The 14581-nt window shown below is 47.4% G+C and overlaps 1 long non-coding RNA gene across 1 annotated transcript in view; it reads right to left on the reverse strand.

Moving 5' to 3' along the window:
* Positions 1-3609, reverse strand: part of LOC116103073 — a 14017-nt gene extending 10408 nt beyond the window's left edge. Inside the window, exons 1-2 of the long non-coding RNA XR_004123374.1 lie at positions 3303-3609; positions 3043-3166 (exon numbers count right to left, since the gene is read on the reverse strand). This is a non-coding gene — a long non-coding RNA (uncharacterized LOC116103073). The remainder of the gene's footprint in view (positions 1-3042; positions 3167-3302) is intronic.
* Between the last annotated feature and the right edge of the window lie 10972 nt (positions 3610-14581).

Genomic DNA, 14581 nt, shown 5'->3' on the forward strand with positions numbered 1-14581 from the left:
GGTCTTAGTGTTTGTACAGAAACCACTTTACTGACTGAGCTGTCTCCTAAGACCTATGTGAATCATTAAGATTATCCTCTAATGAAATAATTTAACTCTAGTTGTAAAAGACTCCATTCTACGTCCTCAGGCGCCATCCAGTGCCTTCTCAGGACTGCAGCTCATCTGGAAAGGGTGAGCACTGGGAAGTCCTCATGGCGTCTAACCCTACTCTCTCCACGCTCTCTCCATGTCGGAAAAATCCAGGAAAACATCATATATTTCAGCCACAGCTTGCTAGATTAAGCCAATTCATTTAAAGTGAGATTCCATCCTCCTCTAGATTAGAGGTCCAGTAAGGGGCATGTCTATCAAGTCCCTGAGTGAAATGTGGCTGCTGGTGAGAGAGTAACCGCCCTGCTGATGAGGAGGCAAGCGCAGGGCTGATTCTGTGTGACCCGGAGGAGCCCCCTCACCCCCCTGGCCCATCCTGAACCTCAGGCTCCCCATCTCTCAGGGCTGCTGTGTCTGAGATGCATGGAGCTCTAGTCCTTGTCGGCACCAGCCAGACGTAGGCAGCAGAGGGCAGCAGAGATCGGTGCATGGAGTTCAATCACTTCCCAGAAAGAGAACATAGTCCCTCTGCCTACAGGGAAAGGCCTGGTGGGGAAGATGAGGCCTGTGGTCACATGCTGGTAGCAGGCTCAGGACAAGGCACAGAATTCCTTATGCTACCCCTTTTAAATTCACTGTCTCTCATAGGAGTGAAGTAGGCCAGTGCCTTGGGGGCAAGGCTCCCTTCTGTGGGAACTTAGGGGCATGGGAGGACTGTGGGGTGTATGAAGGGCAACAGTGAGCTCCCATGCAGGCCTCAAGAATTCCACTCCACAGGCAGCTGGAAAACAGATCCGATCAATAGGTGATTCCCAGCAGCTCCTCAACAACTCATCTGGTCTTCATGCCCCTGGAGTCCGGGATCATGAAGCCTCTCCTGGAGTCAAGGTTTCCACATCCCTGAGGTCTGGATCACATGAGCAGAATCTACAGCTTCCCTGCTGCCACCTGCAGCCCCACACTGCTGGTCTCAGTGACATTGGAGTGTATGCATGACAGTCCCCTGAGATGCAAGGGTGTGTCCTTGTGTGTGTGTGTGTGTGTGTGTGTGAGAGAGAGAGAGAGAGAGAGAGAGAGAGAGAGAGATGACAGACAGACAGACACAGAGAGAGATGACAGATGGACAGAGAAAGATAACAGACAGACAGACAGAGAGAGAAGGTAGAGAGAGAGAGATGACAGACAGAGACAGAGAGAGAGATGATAGAGAGAAATGACAGACAGGCAGACAGAGACAGACAGAGAGAGAGAGATGACAGACAGAGACAGAGAGAGAGGAAGGGAGAGAAAAGGAGAGTGATCCTATCAGGCCCCACTGCCCAAGTTCTATACACCCCATGCTGATTAATCTCCCTTGCTAACTGGATTTGAAATCACTTGGGAGACACGCCCTTGGGTGTGTCAGTGATGGTGAGGGTATATTTAGGGGGGCTTAGCTAAGGAGGGAAGATCCATTTTGAAAGTGGGTGGCACCATGCCTTGGCCTTAACAAAGTCAAAAAGAGAAAGCAAGCTGAGCACTGGCGTTCACCTCCGTTCCCTGACCTGTGACAATGGGACATCCTGACCTGTGACAATGGGACACCCTGACCTGTGACAATAGGACACCCTGACCTGTGACAATGGGACACCCTGACCTGTGACAATGGGATACCCTGACCTGTGACAATAGGACACCCTGACCTGTGACAATAGGACACCCTGACCTGTGACAATGGGACACCCTGACCTGTGACAATAGGACACCCCCACCTGTGACAATGGGACACCCTGACCTGTGACAATGGGACACCCTTCATGCTCTGCTGCATGCTTCCCGACACAAAGGAGTGCGCCCTCTCAAACCGTGTGTCAGAAACAAGCCTGTCCTTTCCTTCCTTAAGTTGCTGCACCCAGGTGCAGTCCCTTGCCTGCCATCACCATCACACTTACAGGAGGCTGTCACCTGCAGGACTTCAAAGGGATCCAGGGAGAGGCACGAGGACCTAAAGGCTATCTAGGCACCCATGGAGGCTCAGCTACAAGAGCACATCCTGGTCTGCGGACAGCCATGGACAGGCAAGGTGGCAGGAAACAGCACAGATTCTGCCACTCTCGTCAGCTCTGTCGACTGCCCTGATGGCTGTGACCCCTGCAGGATCCTACAGGCCCCAAGGACTCTGTTTAGTGCAGGTGTGAGTGCTGTCATCCAGCTGGGGCTCACACCTGTGACAGACCTGGAACACAGGTGTGTGGGACTGCAGCTGATACCTGCAGGCTACCGCTCCATTCGTTCACTGAGGGGCACAGAGGGTCCAGGAACTGTCAGACCCTGGGCCTTAGCAGATATCTAGAAGGGGCATGGGTTGGGCAGGATTGGCCATCAGCCACTCAGTTGCTCTCATTTTGGCCTCTCTCCAGACAGACAGCAGCAGTCTGGGGCCCAGTGGCCTGCTTGGAGATGGGGCTTGAGAGGGGGCTCATTATAAAAAGAGGGTGTCGGGAGGATAGGAGATCTGCTCAAATGGCATTTTCTGGGCACAGTGCCACCCTTTAGAATCAGTAGAGGCAGGAATCTACAATTTAGCCGCCCTTACTCCCATGGGTAACTTTCACTGTTGGGCTATGTGTGAGAGACACAATTTAGAAATAATCTTTTAATTCTTGCAATGGACAGATATTTACAAAGCACTTCCTCCTTTGGCACCATTCTACCCCTGCCCCTGACACATTGTGGCTCTGAGGCAGCTTTCCCAGGCAGCTTCCCAGAATTCCTCAGGCCTCAACCCTACCTTCACTTCCTCTTTTGGAGTCATCTTCTCCAAAATGGCTGCCCCCTCCACGTCCCTTCTTCCACAGTCCTTTCTTGGATCCTTTCCCACAGACACGTATGAGTTTCACTGTGCTTTTAGTTGACTGCTTTCAGTGTCTCCTCCTCCCAGATAGAAGCCCCTCTCAGGCTTACCCTCACCTTTTAGGTGGTACTATGATCACCTGTTTGTCCTCAGGGCTGCTAGGATGTAACTAGCTCAAGGAACGAGTGTGGAATGATAAGAGAGGCCACTCTCACACTCTCTTCCCATGGGGGCAGGCATCTGTTGAAGAAAGAGAGGATTTGAGAGGAAGGGGTCAATGGTGGGGGGGAACTTCGAAGCCCAGAGACTGGCTTGGTGGGCTGCCCACCCCCACCTATGAAAAGAGAAGTCTCTAGGAAAGGCAGAGATAGCCTACCTGGAGCAGCGTCTCTGATGAGGAAGGACCAGTGTGGAGGCCAGCATTCTTCCTGGAGCAGCATCTGTCTGGACAGGTAGAAGGGAGGCCCTGGTGGGTTCCTGGAACCTCTGCAGAGCATGCTTGTATGTACTTGCTCTGCTGGCACGCCATGAATTGTTTTGGGGATGTCTTGTTAGGAGATTAAGTTTTCTTTTAAAAAGATGGAAAAAAAAATAAAAGAGTCTCTAGCAGGGACCTGATGGAGCTGACCTCTGAGGAGGAGATGGCGGCAGAGCCTGACTGGCACTGCGTTTGTCTAATTAATCTTCTTGTCAACAGAGTTGTTCTCTGCTGGTGCCAGCCCTGACATCATCCTGCAAGCTTGTCACACCGGTTCCTATCCAGCTACAAAGGCCTCTCCTTGCTCCCTGCTCACACCAGCCAGCCCAGCATGGCCTGCTGTATTGTGTATATCGGCATGGCACCATGGCTAGGCTGGATCTCCAGGGAGGAGACAAGAGGGGCCTTCCCCAGCTCTAACTTAGAGGGGCCCTGTAGACCTTGGCTGGTAGGAAAGCTGGTGAGGGAGCAGGGAGGTAAGGGGCACTTCATACTGGAAGGAGCCTGGTCACCGCATGGAGCTAGGCACTGGCCTTTAGGCAAGGTTAAGCTTCAGTGGGGCAGAACTCAACGGTGTAAGGCACACTGCTCTGGACTTCATTGGGTTGCCCCCAAAATAGCCCTGGAAATTGTGGGTGATAAAGCTGCGACATATGCCAGTGATGTCAAGCTGACCCAAGCTTACCTACTTGGATGTGAGTTTAGGGCCCTTAACTCAGGACTCACACTGACAGAAAAAAATGTAGGGCTCTTTTGCCAAATGGGCCCCCTCTGTAAGGACTTCTTCAAGTCAAATTCAGCCACACAAGTCCTCCCTGTTAGTGTCATTGTCAGTGTATAACTTGATGTCCCTCAAGCATTCAGCACCTCCCCACCTTGCATGCCTGTCTATACATTTGCCAGGTAGAGATGGTTCCGCTTCTCTTCGTCTCTTTTCTCCATCCCCTAATCTATGCTGCTCTGGGAATTGATCCCAGGGCCTCTTGCATTAGGTGAGCCGTCTACCACTGAGATACATCCCAAATCCCCTTTGTACGTTCATTTTGTGATAGAGTCATTAGATTGTCTGATCCTGTAATCCTCCTGCCTCAGTCTCCCCCATGACTGGGATTCCACATGACTATGCCACCATGCCCATTCCACCCGACTTCTTACACAAGAAAATATGCAGAGACAGAAGAACAGGGGAGGGGGGTCTGTGAACTTGAAGAGAGTAACATGACATCATTATTTTCACTCACCTCTAGCTGCAGTTTAGCAGTTGATTCAATTACAAATCTAGGCAGAGTGCCCTGGAGTATTAGCATCGCCTGAGAAGTTTTCTTTCCTCCAACAGAAATCACAGCTACTTTCATGACATATTACAGTTGAGGCACTTATCTCAAAATATCATCTGGACTCATCACTATTTTGAGACGACTGTAGTTAACAGGCCCAGTCTTCAGATCTCGTTAACTCACAGTCTAAAAAAGAACATATAGGATTATTTCACAATTTTAAAACATTTGAAAACTGTGCTGAGTGCCGTGTGGGTGTGCTTTGCATTCCTCCTGTCTTTAAAATGCTTCTTTGCAAACACTCCGAGTAACTGGGGCTTCTCCAGATTGGCGAGGAGGATCGTCTAACAGCAAGCTTCTTTCTTGTTCTCTTTCCTGTCGTCAACGCACACCTCCCGACCTAACTGATGCACAGTAGGTGTTCAGCACCGTTTGCTGACTGAATAAATAAATGGAAGCTAGTGTCTGAGCCTGTCTTTGTTCTGAGTCAGGAAACCATGTGTCTTTGAGGAAGCGGCAGATTCTGGACACCTTTACAACTCAGGTGCGTCGGAGAGAAGCACCATCCAGCCCCAAAGCCCAGGCCTAATCAAAGCAATATCTAACTGGCCTATTCCTTTAACTGATGCAGCCTCCCAGGCCTCCAACTCCCTGAGCATCAGACTGGGGCGTTCTCAAGGAGATGCCTCAGTAATCCCAGACTCACCTGGTTGATCCTCTGGGAAGATCAGAGGGAGCGGCCCTACTGCGCTGCCCGTTCTTGCCACGAGATGGCGCTGTGCGCCAGGTTGAAGATCCTTGCAGTGCCCAGCCGAGCTGAATCCCTGGGAACGTGGCTTCAGACTTCAGGATTTCGGTGGGATAGGGTTCAGTTTCCATCTCTGTGGCCACAGGAGTCATGGCCTCGAGCCTCACTGCAGCCTCACTATGGTTAATCAGCAGCTGGTCAGCTATCCATCAATTACCTATTGGTTACTCATCATCTCCAGACTGGAGGTTAGAGAGCACTGTGTTCTTGATGCCCCGGGGTCAAACCACAGGATTCCCCACTTTGGCACTCGAATTCGACATCCACACACCTCTCATTTCCTCTTATTGGGGCTTAGCATAGGGGCCGCGAGCCAGGTCATGACTGCCAGATGGATTCTAATGAGTTCAAATTCAGCCCTGTCTTGATGACATAATTTTTTCTTCTTCTTCTTCAAAAAGTGGGTGAAAACACCCTAGGCAGCCCACAGGTTTGAAGGAGCCAGTGCTTCTGCGGACCAAGAACACCTTAGCTGGCACGTGCTGCATGCTCGCCAAACGCTCCAGGCCAGTCATTGTCTGTGGTATTGATTTCCACCGTCTGTCACCCAGAAAAGATGTTCATCCCACCCACCAGTCCCCATTCCTTTGTTCATAGGATTGTTATGAAATGAACATCTACAATGCTGTGCCCAGCCTGGCACTACGAAAAAGACCAAATGAAGGTCAACTCTCGTATTGTTTATCTAGTAGAGGGGCGGACCAGAGTGGACAGTTTAGCGCCCGAGCTGCCTCCTGCTGCTCTAACTGTGTCTCTGCCCCAGGTCTCAGAGGGTTATGGCAGTGTGGGGGTCCTATGCTAGGCCAGAGTCTTCAAGTTCTAGGTAAAACCTGAGACAGAGAGACATCCTTAGAGGGTGGTGAACACTCACCCTTAGTTCCCTTAAAAATGACAAATGGACCCCTGAAATGGCAAATCCTGGATTCCAGCTGAAGTCACTTGGTTGGCCATGCTCCCTGCTTGCTGAGAGCACAGGGGTAGCCCCACTCCTTCACTGCCCAACTCTTCTCTAGCCTGCATCTTCAGTCTGGATCCCTGTCCTGTCTCTGGGGCACCTGGTTCCTAGCCTTACCTGGGCCAGGGTCCCTGGCCACTGGGATGTGAAGGTCTCAGGCAGGCTTCTGGAAACTGGCCGCAGGCCAGGGTGCCCACAATTAAGAGACTCATGGTGCAAGTAGATTCTTGTGGTTCTCAATCTGGGCAGAATTCCCTGGGTGTCTGGGGACAATTGCAGGCCGAGGGAATCTGAAAACACCAGTGTTACTGTTTAAAGTGTTATCAGCTTAATGAACTGCTTACGAAGTGTTAAATGAGTGCAATGAAATCTCAGCATCTGGGCCTGCTTTTATTTGTAGACTTCAAGCTGGGCTCTTGGTGTTTGAAAAATGCCAATTAATGCTATCAATTAGAATTTCTAATGAGGACCAAGGAGGTTCTGTAGTCTGACCTGAGCTATTCCAAAATGCACCTGCAAACAGAGAGACTTCAGAGATGATTATTGCTATTTGAATAAGAGAGGAGGATATTGGGGGGGCAATGTTTTCTGTGGCATAATTTGGTAGATTTATTTATTTATTTATTCATTCATTCATTCATTTGTTCATTTCTTTCTGCTAGAAGAAAGAACCAAGAGTTGTCATCCACATAACATTTCCAGAGCTGATCTAGGAAGTTTGTTGTTGCTGCCCATTTGTTCCAGGTCAGAGACTGTGGAAGAATATTCACTGTGCTTCCATAAGGGAACTTTTTGAGCCACCCTTGAATCGAAGCAAGCTGGATTTGGGGAAGCTGGAAACATTTTAGAATCACTCCCTCTCTCCCAGGGTTTGTGAGTCCTCTCACCCGTGTGAAGTCAGCCCTGCTCATCAGCAGCCATGTTTCTTGCCTCAGAAACTCAGCAGCATTTTTCCCCAGCAACAGCATTCCAAATCAAACTTCTTAGTTTCCAGGGAACGTGGAGCAAATGTTTAAATCAGTTGAAGTTAAACTAATGAGAGGAAGGGAGAAAAGAAATCCCTAACTTTCTTCTTGCCTTGTACAGACATTGCTTTTAATCTGCTTCATGCTTTGGGGACCCTTTTATCCCCATCTTGAAAGGACTGCTCACAAAGCAAGAAAGCTCAGCAAATGCAGAGGTATCTGGATGTGGTGCTATGGAACAGCTCTGACAAACCCGCCTGGAGGGGAAACAAAGGCAGGCTGGGAGGATTTGGGACATGTGGATGGAGCTGCCTCCAACCTGACTTGGAGCTAGAAGGACGCCCAGGATAAAAGGTTCATTTTGCAGATGGCATGCCAGCAGCCCAATCAAGATAGCTCCTGAGAAAGCAGTGAATGGAACCTGTTCCTAAGCGGGCTGACAGGTCCTTAATGAGCAGCTAGTAGCCTCATTTAGGGGCATTCCCCTGCCTGGGTACAGTGAAGGTGACTAAATGAGAACCAGCCCTTTCAGGCCAGGATCCTCTTTCTAAAAGGAGAGTGCCTGCACAGATTAATTTGGACCGAGCTGGCCTGGCAAGGCTGGGTCTCTTCGCTCACTCCACTCTTACTGCATCCTCCATTGCAAAGCACCAGGCCAGGATGAGCAGAGGCAGAAATCAAAGCAAATGTTTCTGGAAGGCACTCTGTAACTCCATCATCATGGTAAGACAAGCCGGCTGCCTCGGGTCAATGAGAATTATGTGCAGAGCAGGCCTGTAGTAGCCTGCAATGTTCCTTTTAAGAAATTTCTGGTAGCTTGATCCAGCCCAGAATATTTTGAGAGCGTATGTTTAAAGTATTTTATCGTGGGGGGGGTGCATATCATAAAGTGTCAATGCCAAAAGAAACCACAAACAGATGGGCCAATAGACCCAAAGGTCTCAAGCACAGAGATGATGGAGATAAGAGGTTACTATGTGGCAAAGATCCGCGGAGGAAAGGAGATTAGGCAATAAGTGATAGGAGAACCAGCCATGTGGGAGAAATTAGAGAAAATCCCCAGCTTTCCCCATAGATCAGAACAAATTCCACATACATTTAACATCAGGAACTCTTCTACTCCTGGGGCAAGGACTTTTCTGAAAGAGATATTTAGAAATGGGTCTAAAAGTAAAAGATTTGGGGGTCTGTCTCTAGAAATACTGACACTTACAGGCATGGGTCACAGTAGGAGGACATCTGTGATATCACCTAAGGAGGCCCGCAAGGTGGTGTGGTGGGTGGTGTGGTGAAGAAGGTGTATGCCGAGGCAGCCCGGCAACTTGATTTTGATCCCTGCAATAGACGTGAAGTTGGAAGGCGAGAAGCGACTCCACACAGTTGTCCTCTGGCTTCCTCTGCATATCATGGGATGTACCCCTCCTCTGCACTCACGCACTAATACTTTTTTAATTTAAAAACATTGTGAGTAATCTTATTTTATGTGAAAAGTTATTATCAAACAAAAAAAGAGCTGGTATAATAGTAATAGGGGAAAAGCCTGAGTGATAGCAGAGATAGAAACTTAGAAGGAATGTGTAAAAACCTTTAAATCAGTTAATTAAAGCAATAAATCAAAGCCAGGTGTAGTAACTCATGCTTGGACTCCCATGTGGGACAATGAGCCAGAGAACCAGGGCAGCTTGGGCTATGCAGCAAGACCCTGTCTCAAGGCACACACTCATATGAACTCATGATAAAAGTATAAATGAGCATTCGATCCACCCATCAGTTCTCTGCAAAGTAACCCACTCTCATCCATTGCTGGTGAGAGCTCACACTGCCAGCAACTTCCTTCTTTGAGGATGTCATACACATATATACCGCTTTGGCCAGAGCCCCCTTCCCCGTTCTCCTTTTCCATCCCTCTGTTTTTGGGTGACCCACTGAACTTAGGGTTACGTGCATGAGCACAGATGAGAGGTTATTATGAGAGGAAGAGCAATGTGCAGGTGGGCAGACTGCTGAGGAATATGACTCTCCCTTAGCTCACCACAAAACAACAGCAATAGCAAAACACCCATCCAGCCCCCCCCCCAAAAAAAACTTGTTGACTCATCTCTTCAAAACTGCTTAACAAAATTCCAATATGTTTCAAGTGGAGGAATTAAAGTCGAAATGAAAATGAGCCTTTCTGCTAATATGTGCTTTTGTGCTGACCTTGTTCAAACTTCTTAAGTCTGTACACCTGCTTTCTCTCATCCTGTTGGTGGAAATCATGGAGCATTCAGGGTAAGGGGGAGCCATGGGGAGAGCTCCAGGGATCTTTATGACCTTTAAATCATAGGTGGACCAACAGGCTCATTTCAGTTGGACCATTGGTCATCTTCTTAATTCCCATGTGTCCCTTGATTGATTGTCTGGATCCATCAGCTATTTATGAAGAGCCTAGCCTATTTTGTTACCAGGACAGAGATGCACACAGATGTCTGTATGCATCTGTGTCTTCTTACTAATTGAATTATCAAAATTCAGTTCTCCTCACCTAAGGCTGAGAGCACTTTCCAGTAGGACCCACGACTGTAGATACATTGATGTTGACGTGTGGTGTGGTTGAGGCGATGGCTCTTGTTTACCTGCGTCATGTTTGGTATCCCTATATCTTCTGGCCTCTTGGAGGATGGGTGGGGCCATTTTGACTGGGTCTAACAACAAGCTATAAGAGGAAGTGAGGTAGTTAACTTCCAGATTGAAGCATAGCCCCAGGTTGGGGTGGGTGGGATAACTCTTTCCCTTTCATGGTAATCATGGAAGCCATACATTTCAGAGAATTCAGTTCTAAGATTCAGAATGAGCCACTAACCTTCATCTATGCAAGTGACTTGTGGATTAGACCATAAGCCCCCAGCTATCCTGCAGCCCAGACCAACTCACAATGGGCACAGAATGAGCCTTTGTTATGCTTAGGCCCGAAGGCTTCAGGATCTATTAGCTACTGCAGTTTGCCCAGCCTGGCCTCATTGTTGAAGACTTCTGCATCAGCCATGAGCTGGTGTTTTCACGGGGGTGGGGTGGTGGTGGGGTGGTGGGGGTGAACAGGCTATGTGCCCCATCTTTGCAGGACATTCTTTGTGTGGCCCAGATGTGAGACACTGACTGCACAGGAGGAAGGCAGTTCCTCCTTTCTTCTGCCTTAGGGAAAACAGACGCTTAGATCTAAATAGGCCATCAATGGCCAGTGAGTGATGTTTCCTTTGGACACAGTAGGTACTTGATATTTGTAATCATTGTTTGTTGTGGAGTCCAATTGGTTATTTCAGGATCATGAACATGCATGGACAGTCTAACGAGCTAAGGCCACACTTGTTGCTGATCCTGAGATGAGCTCTGCACCATCGGTATGCGGGTGCACCCACCTTAAGTTCAGATGGTGTGTGCACATAAACACCTAAGTCCAGAGCAAGCTCAGAGAAAAGAGGCTTTCTGGCTGCTGCATTTTGTGGTTATTTACTCAGTGGCTCTGCTCTGACAACCGATATCAGAGCATAACCCTTTTATAAGCAGGAAATGGAGGAAACCAGGAAAGCTCCCCAAAGAAGGCCAGTCTTGTATTGAGATATTGGGCAGTAAAGAAGAGTTGCTATGGGAGTTCTGGACTCTAGCTGGCTGGTGGAGAACCTTGGTTCTGGTGTTTGACGTCAGATGAGTTAGAAAGAAGGGAAGCAAGGGGCTCATTCTCTGTCCATCTTACTGACCCGAGGAGACAGTCTCCGCTGTGGAAACAGTTCCCATGCTGGAGCAGCTATGTTGAAGAGAGTCTCTCTAGACAGCTATTAGCAAAGGCAGGCATTGCTCCCAGCAGAGGCGTGGGGCTAAAGGTTCCTATGAAGCTTTCCTCTCCGCACTTTTGCCCACTGATGAATACACAGGTTTGCCTTATGCTTGCTGATGTGTTGAGGCGGCGGGCAGTCGCGCCTGGAAGTATCACACTAGGCCTAGACAGTTCCACGTGTAAGAGGTTTAATTGAGAGGGAGTAGGGGGTAGTGGCGCAGAAAGAGAGAGAGGGGAGAGAGAGAGAGAGCAAAGAAAGCATTATATATGATATATATATATATATATATATATATATATATATATATATATATATAACATATATATATATATGGGTTGTGACGTAGCAGTCCAGGTAAAGGTGGGAGTTGAACCCAATGGATTCTGGGAATATGGTGGCTGTTGCTCCGGCAACAGGTCTGTGGACCCGCCCATGTATCTCCACAGGTTCTGAATGCTAACACACGCCTCTGTTGAAAGGCACCTTATTTAGTATGTTCTCTTTCACTGAGGCTGAACCCAAGGCCAGAGGTGGTGTAACTTGTGCTTGAACAAAGCTTGTGTAACACACATATTTTTTCTGTAAGTTGATTCAGAATCTTGTTGCACCAGGAACATTAGAAAGCCCTTCAGTGCTGGGCAGTAGTAGCACTTGGGAGGCAGAGGCAGGTGGATTTCTGAGTTGGAGGCCAACTTGGTCTACAGAGTGAGTTCCAGGACATCCAAGGCTATACAGAGAAACCTTGTCTTGAAAAACCAAAAATAAATAAATAAATATTTAAAAAATTTAAAAAGAATGAAAGAAAGAAAGCCCTTCAGCAGTGCAGGGTTGGGGGACAGGGATGGGGATAGGCCTTCTCAACAGTGGAGTTGCCAGCGGAAAATGCAGAAAGTATATGTGTGGCTAGAGTGTGAAAGGACACCTAAGAAGGCCCAGGGAGAGGACTGGGTGTCACCTCACTGATCTTTGCTGCTTGCCGTTTATGTGCCGGTGGCCCACACTTCTCATTGTTTTGCACTTGAGTGCTATTAATTACGAAGAAGTCTTGATTTTAAGGTTGCAAATTAATTATCAGAGTAAATGAATTTGCAAACATGGACTCTACAAACAGTGAGGATCAATCACATGTTTTGGCAGGGGTGGGGGGACCAGAAGAGACTTCAGGGTGAAGTCATCCCTCCTTTCTTGGAGGGAGGGGTAAATTGTAACTAAATGAGTTAATTACATAGAAGGACACTCACTGAGCTGCTGCTTATAGCCCAATGAAACACTATTGCAGCCACAAGATGAACAAATTGCTGAATATCTACTCACACAAAACATTGTGACATCCACTTGTGCATTCAACTACTCTAGATCAAACATATTTGAGGGCTAGAGAGATGGCTCAGCGGGAATGTTTTCCATACAAGTGTGAAGATCTGAGTTTGTTTGAAACCCTAGAATCTACATAAAGCTGGAGACAGTAGCACACATCTGAAATACCACAGTCAGATGGGATGGGGAGATGGGGGAATCCCCGGAAGCTCTTGAGCCAGCAAGCCTGACATACGTTGCAGTGAACAGTGAAAAAGAATTCTTGGGCTAGTGAGATGACTCAGTGGATAAAGCTGCTAGCTGCCAAGTAGGTGACCTGAATTTGATCCCTGGAACCTGGTGGGAGGAAGAGAATCAGCTTCCACAAGTTGTCCTCTGACCTCCACATGCATATTGTGACACTCATGCACGCACGCACACATGCATGCAGAAGCACTAGATGTAAAATAAATAAACATATCTTGTTTCGGTCTGGCGAGATGGCTCAGCGGTAAGAGCACTGACTGCTCTTCCAAAGGTCCTGAGTTCGGGTCTCAGCAACCACATGGCTCACAACCATCTGTAATTGGATCTGATGCCCTCTTCTGGTGTGTCTGAAGTCAGCTACAGTGTACTTATGTATAATAATAAATAAATCTTTTTTTTTTAAAGGTCTCGTTTTAAGTAAAGCATAAGGAAAGGACCAGCACCTGAGATGTCCTCTGTCCTCTGCACATGCACCATGGCACATGTACTAACACTCACACATACACAGACACACATCATACACACATAAAAGTTTTGAAAAAAAAAAACAACCCTTGCAACTGTATTGAATATATGCACACATCTTTTCTTGTTATCCTCTAAACAATAAAATGTAGTATCTCTCTAGCACTATAAGCAATATAGAGATAATTTATAATGCATGGTAGGGTGCTTGCAGATTATATGTAAATTAGATGCCAGTAAATACCAAGGAGTAACTACAAGCTAGTTCACACACACATAGTTCTACTTCTTTGTGAGTAAAAAAGAATTTAATTAGGAAATGCTATGCAGACACACTTGTCTGCATATGGATATGGATAGAAGATTCCAGAAGACATATTTTAATAAGGTACCATGTCTATGAATTGAAATAGCAGATGAATTCAACTGTATCCCTTCACTCATTTGTCTTTTCAAAATTTGTTTCCAGTGAGAGCCCCTTTTATAGCTAGGAGAATGTTATTTTTATAATGAATATTTCCAGGATGCTTACTCTATGCCAGGTGCTAGTCTAACTTGTGTGTGTGTGTGTGTCTATGTATGTATATGTTTGTGTGTGTATATGTGGGTCTATGTGTCTGTGTGTGTGTTTGTGTCTGTGTGTGTATGTATGCGTGTGTATGTGTGTGTGTTTGTGTCTGTGTGTCTGTGTGAGTGTATGTGTGTGTGTGTCTGTGTGCGTGTATGTGTTTGTGTGTGTATGTGTGTGTCTGTGTGTGTCTGTGTGTATATGTATGTGTATGTGTGTATATATGTGTGTATGTATGTGTGTGTATGTGTGTGTGTATGTGTGTGTATGTGTGTCTGTGTGTCTGTGTATGTGTGTGTCTGTGTGTGTGTATGTGTATGTGTGTGTATGTCTGCGTGTGTGTGTGTGTGTGTGTGTGTGTGTGTGTGTGTAGATCGCAGAACAGTCTCATTTGACAGTCTCTAGGCACCACCCTCCTCTTTTTGAGACGGGGTCTCTACTGGCATCAAACTTCATAAGTTCAGATCTCTGTATCTCTAGCCCAACTACAGAATTATTAAAGTTCTTGCAATAATAATAACAACAGAAAGAAAAAACCCAGAAATCTCCAGGTCACCTAGCTTCTTTCCACAGACTCAGAATGCCCTGGAGGGCCTGTTCCCTCTGACACATCTTGCTGCCATTCTGAGACCAGGAATGTGAGGTGGAGTCTCTGGCCCAAATCCCCCTTGCTCAGAAGTGCTGAGCTCTTAGCCTTCCCAGCCAGGGCAGAATTCTTGGGATTTGGCCACAAGGCCACGGCTAACAGATTCGGGCAGGAATTT

Source organism: Mastomys coucha, unplaced genomic scaffold (assembly GCF_008632895.1).
Source record: "Mastomys coucha isolate ucsf_1 unplaced genomic scaffold, UCSF_Mcou_1 pScaffold21, whole genome shotgun sequence".
Taxonomy (NCBI): Eukaryota; Metazoa; Chordata; class Mammalia; order Rodentia; family Muridae; genus Mastomys; species Mastomys coucha.